We start from the raw sequence: 10,053 nt of genomic DNA, 5'->3' as shown, positions 1-10,053 counted from the left end.
CAATTCATCCAAAATATCACTTCAACATATATCCAAATTTTATTACTGAAATATTTTATTTTTCATACTGTCTTCAAAATCCCATGTATATTTTGAATTTATTTATAGTATAAAAAAAAAGCCACATTTCAGATGCTTAAAAATCATGTATCTAATGTTTCTACTGAGCTTCCCTGGTGGCTTAAATGATAAAATAATCTCCCTGCAATGCAGGATACTTGGGTTCAATCCCTGGGTAGGGAAGATTCCCCTGGAGGAGGAAATGGCAACCCACTCTAATATTCTTGCCTGGGAAATCCTATAGATAGAGGAGCCTGGCGGGCTATGGTCCATGGGGTTGCCAAGAGTCAGATATGACTCAGTGACTAAACACAGCACACCATAGTCAGGTGGACAAAATAGTGATTCAAAATTTTTATAGGTTAAACTCCATTAGTACTTATTATAAAATATTAGCTATATTCCCCTCATCAGCTTTTTACTGAATGAGCAGAAAAGTTCGAAAGTGAAAGTTGCTCAATTGTGTCCAACTCTTTGCAACCCCATGAACTGGAGCCTACCAGAACTCTTGTCCATGGAGTTCTCCAGGCAAGAATACTGGAGTGGGTTACCATTCCCTTCTCCAGGGGATCTTCCCAACCCAGGGGTCAAACCCGGGTCTCCTGCATTACGGGCAAATTCTTTACCATCTGAGCCACCAAGGAAACCTGTCTGCTTGAACAGAGACTAATTGTTTTCCCAGATCAATGATTTCGGTAAGAATTGCAGAATGGTAATATTCGATAGTTCCTTCTTCATTTATTAGCTGAAGTACTTGAAAAACACTTAGCCACATTAACTGTGTGTTTACCATGTGTATACTCTGTATGCTATGCCATGCTATGCTAAGTCACTTCAGTCGTGTCCAACTCTGTGCGACCCCATAGACGGCAGCCACCAGGCTCCCCCGTCCCTGGGATTCTCCAGGCAAGAACACTAGAGTGGGTTGCCATTTCCTTCTCCAATGCATGAAAGTGAAAAGTGAAAGCAAAGTCGCTCAGTCGTGTCTGACTCTTAGCGACCCCATGGACTGCAGCCTCCATCCATGGGATTTTCCAGGCAAAAGTACTGGAGTGGGGTGCCATTGTACTCAGAAATGCTAGACTCTTTCTCTTTATTTATCAGTAAGGGTCTTTTAATTTCATGGCTGCAGTCACCATCTGCAGTGATTTATTTTAGGTTAAAGGAAAAAGCAAAGAAATGAAAATGATACTGAAATATTAACATTAACAGTGTGCAATATATCACTGAACTTTAAGTAATAAAAGTATGAAATTAATATAAGTAGCATCAAATAGAAATAAACAAAATAACTTAAAAAGAGAATTATTTTATATTTGTAAAATTAGAATAAGTAGTAAATAAATATGAAGAACAATAACACTGAAACTATCTTTAAACAATATAGCAGCAAATTTATGCCTTATAAATTGTTTGAAATATAAGGAGAAAAAATGACATAAACATTATAGAAATGGGATATTTTGATTATAAAAGTCATCCTGGAAGATAAAATAAGGAAATGTAGAAGTTGAATAATTTGCAAAGTAAGGTTAAAAGGCATATTAAACATTGTACTCCCAATAGAAGACTATATTTTTATAAAGTATAGAGCATTTTCAAGATACAATTTTATAATATTTTCTGAATGTAACAAAATTAAAAAGGAAAAAATAATATAAGCTTTAGATATCTTGACAATTTGTAAACCCCAAAAGGTTTTCTTATTTATATTTTTATATAATCATGAAGAGTATTCCTGATAAAAATGTATGGAATGCATAGAAAATCTGGCAACGGATCAGCAAATAAAGGTTGAAGCCTTAATATATGCCAAGTTTAGTGATAAATTTTGAAATGTATATGAAGCAGGCAATAATATGAGAAAAGCATATTAATAGATAACTTACAAAGGAAGAATATAACTGCTTTAAAAGAGAAAAATGATCAGCCTCACTTATAACTAAAGAAATGCAAACAATAATAAAGTTTTTCTGTTTGTTTTTAAGTTGCTAATAGAAAGAGCTTAACGGAAATACCCAATGCTAATGATATGATATTCTCATACCTTGTTATTGACTATGTTTTTGCGCAATGCTTTTTTGAGACAATTTGGCAATAAGTATTGAGTGATAAAAGTATTCATATCTTTAACGTAATTCTCATTCAGGAAATATTTCCTAAGATTAAAACATGTTGGGAAATTGAGGGATGATCATTGCACTCTTTCTTGCATTTACGTCAAGTCTGTTTTAAAAATTTCTTAAGCGGAAAAGAGATCCTGGACAGTCACTCAGGAACTGGCTCAGAGGACAGTCTGAGGTCAGTGACAAACCACAGAAAGAAAATGAGATCAGATCGTGATGAGAGAATGGTTGTTGCCAAAGCCAACTGAGAGATGTGGTATGCAGTCCTAGGGGTAGAGCAGCCTTTGTTGTTGTTCAGCTGTTCAGTCCTGTCTGATTCTTTGCGATCCCACTTTACAACTGCAGCACTCCAGTCTTCACCCTCTCCCAGAATTTGCTCAAACTCATGTCCATGGAGTCAATGATGCCATCCAACCCTCTTACCCTCTGTCGCCCCCTTCTCCTTCTGCCCTCAATCTTTGCTAGCATCACGATCTTTTCCAATGAGTCAGCTCCTTACATCAGGTGGCCAAAGTATTGGAGCTTCAGCGTCAGTCCTTCCAATGAATATTCAGGGTTGATTTCCTTTAGGATTGAAGTCCAATAATTTAGTCCAATAGTCCAATAGTCTCCTTGCAGTCCAAGAGACCCTCAACAGTCTTCTCCAACACCACAGTTCAAAAGCATCAGTTCTTTGGTGTTCAGCCTTCTTTATGGTCAAACTCTCACATCCATACCTGACTACTGGAAAAACCATAGCTTTGACAATATGAACTTTTGTTGGCAAAGTGATGTCTGTGCTTTTTAATATGCTGTCTAGTTTTGTTATAGCTTTCCTTCCAAGGATCAAGCATCTTTTAATTTCAAGGCTGCAGTCATTGTCTGCAGTGATTTTGGAGCCCAAGAAAATAAAGTCTGTCACTTTTTCCATTTTTTCCCATCTATTTGCCATGAAATGGTGGCATTGACTGCTGTGATCTTAGTTTTTTGAATGTTGAAGACCCTTAGAATCACCAAAATGGACTGATGGCCTTCTCAGAGTTTGTAGGTAGTGAAAGCATTAGTTGCTCAGTCATATCCGACTCTTTGTGACCCCATCAACTGTAGCCCACAAGGGTTCTCTGTCCATGGAATTCTCCAGGCAAGAGTACTAGAGTGGGTAAGTTCAGTTCAGTTCGGTTGCTCAGTTGTGTCCAACTCTTTGCAACCCCACGGACTGCAGCATACCAGGCCTCTGTGTCTATCACCAACTCCCGGAGTTTACTCAAACTCATGTCCATTGAGTCAGTGATGCCATCCAACCATCTCATCCTCTGTCATCCCCTTTGCACCAGGGTGGCCACTAGAGTGGGTAGTCATTCCCTTTTCCAGGGAATCTTCCCAACCCAGGGTTTGAACCCAAATCTCCTACATTGCAGGTGGATTCTTTACTATCTGAGCCTCCAGGGAAGCCCTTGTAGGTGGTAGTCATGAGCATATGCTTTAGAGACAGGTTTGAATCTGGCTAATTAGCTGTGGGACTCTGTGTAAATGCGCTGTGCCCCAGTGTTCTCTTTCTTAAAGTAGAGATTAAAAACAGTGCCTGGAGTATTGACGAATAAGATAACAATATAATTCAGACATGCCCAGCTCCGTCCCTGGCACATTCTGATCATGAAGTATATCTTGGTTTTTATTTGTTGTGATACGTCTGCTGAAGATTCTGGAGATCTGGTCCTCGCATGTTGCTAGCTGGTAGTTTGGACACATCAGTTAATCTGTCAGAGAGCTGGGCTAGATTAGATGATCTCTTAGGTCCCTCCAGCTTTAAACTCTATTTATGAGACAGTTTTGTGTAGCCTGGTGCCAAAGAGCTTAAACTACGGGAGTCAGATACACCTAGGTATAAATAGCAGCTATGTCTATTTCTGGGCTTCCCTGATGGCTCAGGCGGTAAAGAATCTGCCTGAAATGCAGGAGACACAGGAGACAGTGGTTTGATGCCTAGATCGGAAAGATCCTCTGGAGAAGGAAATGACAACCCATTCCAGCATTCTTGCCTGAAAAATCCCATGGACAGAAGAGCCTGGTGGGCTACAGTCCAAAGGGTTGCAAAGAGTTGGACACGACTGAGCAACTAAACATGTATCTATTTCTAGCAATGTGATCTGGGGCATAATATTTTAGCCTTCTGTGACTCAGTTTCTCACTTATAAAATGGGGCTAACAAGAGCACCTACCTCACAGAATTGTTGTGAATATCCTGAGAGATGTTGGATTCAAGGTGCCCAGAAGGATTGCTGGCAAAGCTAAGGCTTCGAAAGAATGTGAGTCTTGGTAATATGGTTCTAACGTGGTTCGAATCCTGCTGTCGCTTTGTTTTCGTTTTGGCATTGGTAGGGACATTAGAATTATAGTAAGCATTCTCATTTCAAATATTCCATCCATTGCCCATGTGAATCTATAATTTGTGGTGGAGATTCAAATATTTTATATCTAAATTTCTAGCTACTAGGTAGGTTTAGAATTCTAAACAACCCTCATGTACTTTGATTTTTGGCTCAAAAAATAAAACTACTGTTCTTAATGATCATTCCAGAGGCTGAAGGATGTCAACAATCAGTGTGGTCAAGTGTAATAATATTCTTTAGGAAATACTACAGAATAAATTGTGTGGTAGTTTGAACATTCTTTGGCATTGCCTTTCTTTGGGATTGGAATGAAAACTGCCCTTTTCCAGTCCTGTGGCCACTGCTGAGTTTTCCAAATGTGCTGGCATATTGAGTGCAGCACTTTCACAGCATCATCTTTCAGGATTTGGAATAGCTCAACTGGAATTCCATCACCTCCACTAGCTTTGTTCGTAGTGATGCTTTCTAAGGCCCACTTGACTTCACATTCCAGGATGTCTGGCTCTAGGTGAGTGATCACACCATCATGATTATCTGGGTCATGAAGCTCTTTTTTGTACAGTTCTTCTGTGTATTCCTGCCACCTCTTCTTAATATCTCCTGCTTCTGTTAGGTCCATACCATTTCTGTCCTTTATCGAGCCCATCTTTGCATGAAATTTTCCCTTGGTATCTCAAATTTTCCTGAAGAGATCTCTAGTCTTTCCCATTCTGTTGTTTTCCTCTATTTCTTTGCATTGATCGCTGAGGAAGGCTTTCTTATCTCTTCTTGCTATTCTTTGGAACTCTGCATTCAGATGCTTATATCTTTCCTTTCCTTCTTTGCTTTTCACTTCTCTTCTTTTCACAGTTATTTGTAAGGCCTTCCCAGACAGCCATTTTGCTTTTTTGCATTTGTTTTCCATGGGGATGGTCTTGATCTCTGTCTCGTGTACAATGTCACGAACCTCATTCCATAGTTCATCAGGCACTCTATTTATCAGATCTAGTCCCTTAAATCTATTTCTCACTTCCACTGTATAATCATCAGGGATTTGATTTAGGTCATACCTGAATGGTCTAGTGGTTTTCCCTACTTTCTTCAATTTAAGTCTGAATTTGGCAATAAGGAGTTCATGATCTGAGCCATAGTCAGCTCCTAGTCTTGTTTTTGTTGACTGTATAGAGCTTCTCCATCTTTGGCTGCAAAGAATATAATCAATCTGATTTCGGTGTTGACCATCTGGTGATGTCCATATATAGAGTCTTCTCTTGTGTTGTTGGAAGACGGTGTTTATTATGACCAGTGCCTTTTCTTTGCAAAACTCTATTAGTCTTTGCCCTGCTTCATTCTGTATTCCATGGCCAGATTTGCCTGTTACTCCAGGTGTTTCTTGACTTCCTACTTTTGCATTCCAGTCCCCTATAATGAAAAGGACATCTTTTTTGGATGTTAGTTCTAAAAGGTCTTGTAGGTCTTCATAGAATCATTCAGCTTCTTCAGCGTTACTGGTTGGGGCATAGACTTGGATTACTGTGATACTGAATGGTTTGCCTTGGAAACAAACAGAGATCTTCTGTCATTTTTGAGATTGCATCCAAGTACTGCATTTCGAACTCTTTTGTTGATCATGATGGCTATGGGGCAGGAGGAGAAGGGGACGACAGAGGATGAGGTGGCTGGATGGCTTCACTGACTCGATGCGCGTGAGTCTGAGTGAACTCCGGGAGTTGGTGATGGACAGGGAGGCCTGGTGTGCTGCGATTCATGGGGTCACAAAGAGTTGGACACGACTGAGTGACCGAACTGAATTGACAGAATAAATGGAAATGGGCTCACGAATTAAAATGATCAGGTGGAATTCCTTTGCAGTGGGACCATGTGTTTGGAATGAGGCAGTCCTAAGGAAACTTGTAACTGATACTAACACTGCTAGTAGTAGAACATCATACTCTTAGCACCGAGTCATCATTTTATGGGATGAGGTTGCCTGTTTTAATACCCCATCTGCACTACGCCAACATATTGCAACTAAAATACCTTTAATCTCACTCCATTTACCCTTCCCACCCTGTCCCACCCCTATGTACCTCATTTGGAGGTGGAGATCCCTAAATGGCAAATGATGTGGCTACTCCTGCTCTAAAAATAGATTTGAATGATGATGAAAAAATCTGAAACAGTCATAGTCTTAAAGAATTCCATTAGTGTTATTGATGTACCACATTATATACTTTAATGGGATCATTAGCCAAAGAAGAGAATAATAAATTTTTAAAGCTGGAACAAAGCTTAGAGGTAAACTAAGCCAAATAATTTATTTTACAGATAGGAGAAATGAATCTAGGAGAGCTGAAGTGACTTTTTCCAAGTCACTCAGTGGCAGTGGACCCTACACACATTGGTATGGATGTCTGAAGACCTTAAGCTTTCCTAAATTTCACGATGACATCATAGTGTTCTAATTATAGAAGGAGTTACAAATGTATATGAAATGTATGAATTAATGGAATATATTGGAGGAAAAAATGTAGGGACTCTCTTTTTACATGCTCTTGCCATTATTAATGAACCTCTCCAGGAAAATATTTCAAAATTGTGGGGTGATGGATATCAGCCCTAAAGCTTAGTATTGAAAAGCTCACTACAGACTGAAACCATAGGAACGTTACCACTATATCCCTTAATTCAATGCAAGGTTCTAAAATCTGATTTTTAGTTCCATTGAAAAATTAGATATCAGAGAAGGAAGATGAAAAAGTTGACTCACTGTAAGTGGTCCGAGAGAAGCAAGCATGACTGCTATGACAATCTTAGTGGGAACATGACTGCAGTGTTTAGCTATTCACTCTTAAAATTGGGCAGAGATCTCAGAGACACCCCTGTGTATCACATGGGTGCCAAGATCTATTCCTCTCTGCCCCCATATGCATGCTGCTGCTGCTGCTAAGTCGCTTCAATCGTGTCTGACTCTATGTAACCCCATAGACGGCAGCCCACCAGGCTCCCCTGTCCCTGGGATTCTCCAGGCAAGAACAGTGGAGTGGGTTGCCATTTCCTTCTCCAATGCATGAAAGTGAAAAGTGAAAGTGAAGTCACTCAGTTGTGTCTGACTCTTTGCAACCCCATGGACTGCAGACCACCAGGCTCCTCCGTCCATGGATTTTCCAGGCAAGAGTATTGGAGTCGGGTGCCAGTGCCTTCTCCGCAATTTCTTCCGAAGCAGAGTAAATCCTGCCTTTGACTGACTGCTGATTTCTGGGCATATGGCATCAGAAGTAATTGGACACTTAACACTAATTGGCTATCACTTACATTAAAAAGTTAAATAAACTCTTTTGAGGTCTAATTTACATAGAATTAAATGCACATGTGTTAAGAATACAGCTTGTATTAAGTATACAGTTTTGATTCATCACCACCACAGTCAAGAAATAGAATATTTCCTGCAAGAAAGTCCCCTCATACCATTTGATTTCAATTACGGATCCCCCACCCCCAACTAGGAAACTACTGATTTTCTACTGTCATTATTTGTCTTAATACAAACTTTGCCTTTATGATATAATGGTGTCTGGTGTGTGGCTTCTTTTGGTCTGAAGAACATTTTTTTAAAACTTTTTATTTTGTATTGAGGCATAGCTGATTAGCAAACAATGCCATGATAGTTACATGAACAGGGAAGGGACTCAGCCATACATATATGTGTATCCATTCTCTCCCAAACTCCCTTCCCATCCAGGCTGCCATATAACATTGAGCTGAGTTTCCTGTGCTATACCATAGGTCCTTATTGGTTATCCATTTTAAAAATAGCAGTGTGTGTTTATTCTTTAAGTCAGTGAACATTGTTAAAAGCCTCCATGTTGCTACATGTTCTAGTCATGTGTTGCTTTTTGCTGCTGGGAAGTAGCTCATTATGAGGATAAACCATGATATGTTCAATTGTTTACCTGTTGATTGATATTTGGTTGTTTCTGGTTTGACTTAGGATAGATAAAGCTGCTGTGAACACTTCGGTACAAGTTTTTGTGTGGACATAGGTCTTTATTTTCTTGAATATATATATATATATATATACACTGAAGAATTGCTGGGTCACACAATAAACGCATGTTCAACTTTATAAGAAATTGTCAAACTGTTTTCTAAAATGGTTGTGCCATTTTATATCCCCAGCAGAAATGTTGGAGAGTTTATGTGACTCTACTTCCCCCCCCCCAACCAGATTCTTAAGGTAGAAGCTAAGATAATTGATCTAGACATATTTTCTTTTCTAAATAAAAGCCTCTAGGTCTATATATTCCTCTCTTAAGGCGGCATTGGTTATGCAACAATTTTGATTGGCTCATGTTCATTGTCCTTTAATTAAAATATTTTAAGAAGTCCTCTGTGATTTCATCTTTGAGAAACACACATTATTTAACACTGTATAGCTTAATTTCCAAATATCTGTGGATTTTCCAGGCATTTCTCTGTTATTATTTCCAAATTAATTCTGTTGCAGCCAGAGACCATATTCTATACTATTTCAATTCTTTTAAATTACTGAGGCTTATGTTATGGAGCAGTTTATGAGTATATGGTCTGTCTAACTGGGTGAATATTCATCAGTACTTAAAGAAAATGTATATTCTGCATTTGTGGCATACAGTATCCTATAAAAGTCAATTACGTTAAAATAGTTACTTTGCAGAGTTCAATACATCTTGAGCAAGGAGGGCAGCACTTTGGGGTCACAGAATCTGAGAATTCAAGATTTCCAAAGGCATTGATTTGTATTCTCATCTCAAGCATCAGGGGCTCACTCCCTCCCAATCAGAGTTGTGAACTATAGCACTTTTTGGAGAGTTCAAACTCCTTGGAGCTTCACTCTCCACAGGGCTCATTCCTGGGTCTGATCTTCAGCTTTCTCCATTACTTAGTTGCAGCAGGTGTGCATCCCTAAATATGCCGGGAAGGAAGCCCCCTGGCCATAATCACTAGCTGTATTTCTTTGTCTTTCTCCAATGCATCCACAGCACTCAGCAATGACCATTTGATTCCATAATCCTGGGAATTACTGTTTCCCCTAAAACCCTCTAATACCCAAGACACTGCAGCCCTCAGCACATTCCCTTTCATATGTATCTTGTTTCATTCCCTCCAAGTTGTGTTAACAACCACTCAGCAACAGTGCCCAGGGATGATCAGCACTCTGTCTATTGCCATCCAGGGGGTGGTTTGGCTCCCAAATCCCCACTGTAGAGTCTGCAAGCAAGTGAGGGGAACAGGTCTGGACAAGAAGAGATCTTGAACTTGAGGCAGCTGCAACCAAGGCTTTGGCTGATCCAACAGGAGGTGCTGGAATGGCTCTCTGCAATTGTCCCCTGCTGGAGGTCAATGCGAACTCCACATTGACTGGTCACTGGAAGTGGGCTGCCTGAAGGGAGGAACGTATTGGGCAAATTGGCTCCCTTTGGTTAAAGACAATGTCAAGAGGGACTCAGCTGTGGACCATTGGCTCATACCCTCAACCT

Source organism: Bos taurus, chromosome 2, assembly GCF_002263795.3.
Source record: "Bos taurus isolate L1 Dominette 01449 registration number 42190680 breed Hereford chromosome 2, ARS-UCD2.0, whole genome shotgun sequence".
Lineage (NCBI taxonomy): Eukaryota > Metazoa > Chordata > Mammalia > Artiodactyla > Bovidae > Bos > Bos taurus.
This window is presented reverse-complemented; position numbering follows the sequence as displayed.